Below are 4,041 nucleotides of genomic sequence, written 5' to 3' on the forward strand. Positions count from 1 at the left end.
GTCAAATCTATCTATTTATTATAACATTCCAAAATTTAGAATTTTGGGATGTTACAGCTGGTTTCTTGCCCAGTGACCATGATCCCGCGTTGTTTGTTCACACGTCTCCATGTGGTCGGACTCTTCTCCTTCTCTATGTTGATGACATGATCATCACTGGTGACGACTCTGACTACATTGCCTTTGTTAAGGCCCGTCTTCGCGACCAGTTCCTCATGACTGATCTTGGTCCACTTCGATATTTTCTTGGGATTGAGATCTCCTCGACCTCTGATGGCTTCTACATCTCCCTGGAAAAATGTATTCAGGATCTTCTTGATCGTGCTACTCTTGGTGATGAGCGCACTGTTGTGACTCCTATGGAGCTCAACGTTCAGCTTCGTGCCTCTGATGGTGACCCTCTTCCTAATCCACTCGCTATCGTCACCTCATTGGCAGCCTTGTCTACCTTGCCGTTACGCATCCCGATATCTCCTATCTTGTTCACATACTGAGTCAGTTTGTTTTAGCACCCACCTCTGTCCACTATAGTCATCTCCTCCGTGTTCTCCGATATCTTTGTGGCATGATCTCTCATCGCCTTTTCTTTCCCCGCTCTAGCTCTCTTGAGCTCCAGGCCTACTCTGATGCTACATGGGCTAGTGATCCCTCTGATCGACGCTCGTTGTCTGCTTATTATGTCTTTCTTGGTGGCTCTCTCATTGCCTGGAAGACAAAGAAATAGACTTCCGTCTCTCGCTCGAGTACAGAGGCTGAGTTGCGAGCCATGGCTATGTTGACGGCTGAGGTGATCTGGTTACGGTGGTTACTTGAGAATTTTGGTGTGTCTGCTACTACCTCGACTCCCTTATTGTCAGACAGTACCGGTGCTATCAGTATTGCGCGTGACCTAGTGAAGCATGAGCTCACCAAGCACATTGGTGTGGATGCCCACTTTGTGTGTGCTGCTGTGCAGGATTAGACTCTCACTCTTCACTGTGTGCCCTCTGAGTTACAGTTGGCGGACTTCGTCACGAAGGCACAGACTCGAGCACAGCATGATTTTCTTCTCTCCAAACTTAGCGTTGTTGATCCACCATGAGTTTGAGGGGATTGTTAGATGTGTATAGTCCCTTTTAGGTTATTCCCCATTATATAAGGGGCTTCCTGCACTTTACCACACATGTATATGTAATGGCCTTTGGCCCTCAGTGAATACTAGTTGTTGTTTATCTAACATGGACAACCACCACATAAGCGTCCGACACCTTGGGCCCAGCCAAAATCAAGGCGAAGCCCACATGGTTGCGCAATTCCATGCTATTTTCGCATGAAAGCCTGCACTTTTCCCCGTTGTCTCCATTTCGAATCACTGCCATCACCCATCCCAGTTCCCTCCCGTTATGTCGTCCACCATCGCGGTGTAGCCAGAGGAGGTGCTGACGAAGATGTTAATAGTCCTGGAGGGCCTGGAGCCACAGGACCTGTCGGTGGTGGCCTCCTGCAAGGTAACACAGCGAGACACAATGCCCACCACCGCAAGCAGAAGAAGTGGGAGGACACTTTGGTGGCACACAGATGCCCAATACGTCCCCTACCAAAGCATCCAAATCGGTGATTGCGGTCATGCAATCGTCGTTGTCCTAGGCGGTGCAGCTACATTTGTCATACTACTAACCCTCCCCACAACTTGGTTCACAGCAGCAATCTGCCTTCATCATCATCATCATCCATCACGTGTCATACACCTTCATAGAGTTGCAATCGCAGGCACTTGTCCGTTCGCGGATGCCGGCTCCCACGTCCTTTGATGCCCGGTGTCTTCTTGCCGGAATGCCTCAACCAGGCGCACAGCGGATGAGGTGGAGGCACTGATGAACGTCAGCCACGAAGACGATCAAGTGGAGGTGAGGGAGTCCTGTATTAGGGGGTGTCCGGATGGCCGGACTATACCTTCAGCCGGACTCCTGGACTATAAAGATACAAGATTGAAGACTTCGTCCCGTGTCCAGAATGGACTTTCCTTGGCGTGGAAGGCAAGCTTGGCGATACGGATATGTAGATCTCCTACCATTGTAACTGACTTTGTGTAACCCTAACCATCTCTGGTGTCTATATAAACCGGAGGGTTTTAGTCCGTAGGACAACATACAGAACAACAATCATACCATAGGCTAGCTTCTAGGGTTTAGCCTCTCCGATCTCGTGGTAGATCTACTCTTGTACTACCCATATCATCAATATTAATCAAGCAGGACGTAGGGTTTTACCTCCATCAAGAGGGCCCGAACCTGGGTAAAACTTCGTGTCCCTTGCCTCCTGTTACCATCCGGCCTAGACGCACAGTTCGGGACCCCCTACTCGAGATCCGCCGGTTTTGACACCGACATTGGTGCTTTCATTGAGAGTTCCTCTGTGTCGTCGCCATCAGGCTTGATGGCTCCTACGATCATCAATAGCGATGCAGTCCAGGGTGAGACCTTCCTCGCCGGACAGATCTTCGTCTTCGGCGGCTTCACACTGCGGGCCAATTCACTTGGCCATCTGGAGAAGATCGAAAGCTATGCCCCTGGCCGTCAGGTCAGATTTGGATGTTTAAACTACACGGATGACATCCGCGGGGACTTGATCTTCGACGGATTCGAGCCACTGCCGAGCACGCCGCACTGTCACGACGAGCATGATCTAGCTCTGCCGCCGAACAGTGCCCTGGAGGCCACATCGGCTTCGACCCTTAATTCGGAGCCAACTGCGCCGATCGAGGATGGGTGGTTGGACGCCGCCTCGGGGGCTACGATCCCAATGGCGATCGAGCCGAACACCAGCCCCGCACTCCGCGAGACTCATGACTCCAAGGAGCCGGACTCCTCTCCGGACTCCGAACCTTCCGCGCCCCTGCCGATCGAATCCGATTGGGCGCCGATCATGGAGTTTACTGCCGCGGACATCTTTCAGCACTCGCCTTTTGGCGATATTTTGAAGACACTAAAGTCTCTCTCTTTATCAGGAGAGCCCTGGCCGGACTACAGTCAGCAAGGTTGGGATGCGGACGATGAAGAAATTCAAAGCCCACCCACCACCCACTTTGTAGCCACTGTCGACGATTTAACCGACATGCTCGACATCGATGGTATGGACGTTGATGCAGGAGACAATGAAGAACCAGCGCCTATTGGGCCCTGGAAAGCCACCTCGTCGTACAACATATACATGGTGGACACCCCAAAAGAAGGAGATGGCGATGGAACAGCGGAGGATGACCCCTCCAAGAAACAGCCTAAGCGCCGGCGTCAGCGGCGCTGCTCAAAATCCCGCCAAAGCAAATACGGTGATTCCAGCACGGGAGATAATAATACTCCGGAGAGTGCCGAAGAAAACCCCCTCCAGCAAGATTCAGCACAGGAGGATGGAGAAGCCAGCCCTCATGAGAGAGCGGCAGACAGAGAGGTCGAGGACGATAACTATATGCCTCCCTCCGAAGACAAGGCAAGCCTCGACGACGACGAATTCGTCGTGCCAGAGGATCCCGTCGAGCAAGAGCGTTTTCAACGCAGGCTTATGGCCACGACAAGAAGCCTCAAGAAAAAAACAGCAACAACTTAGAGCTGATCAAGATTTGCTAGTCGACAGATGGACTGAAGTCCTTGCGCCGAAGAGCATAAACTCGAACGCCCCTCCAAGAGCTACCCAAAGCGCAAGTTGCTACCCCGATTAGAGGAGGAAGCACTTAAACCTACATCACCAGCACTCGATACGGCCGACCGGCCACCTCGTGGCCGCGACAGAGAGGCCTCTCGGCCCTCCACTCAAGCCGCACCCCGTACCAAGGCACGGGAAAATGCGCCTGACCTGCGAGATATGTTGGAGGACAAGGAAAGGCAAACAAGATCGATCTACGGATCGCGTGGGCGCCCCATGACTCGAGACGGTAACCGTCACGCTGGACACAAATCCGGCAGGGCCGAACACAGTAGACAAAGCTCATCAGAGCTACGTCGTGATATAGCCCAGTACAGAGGCGCTGCACACCCACTGTGCTTCACAGACGAAGTAATGGATCAT

The sequence above is a fragment of the Triticum urartu genome, chromosome 3A (assembly GCF_056163025.1).
Source record: "Triticum urartu cultivar PI428250 chromosome 3A, HENAU_Tu73, whole genome shotgun sequence".
NCBI classification, from domain to species: domain Eukaryota; kingdom Viridiplantae; phylum Streptophyta; class Magnoliopsida; order Poales; family Poaceae; genus Triticum; species Triticum urartu.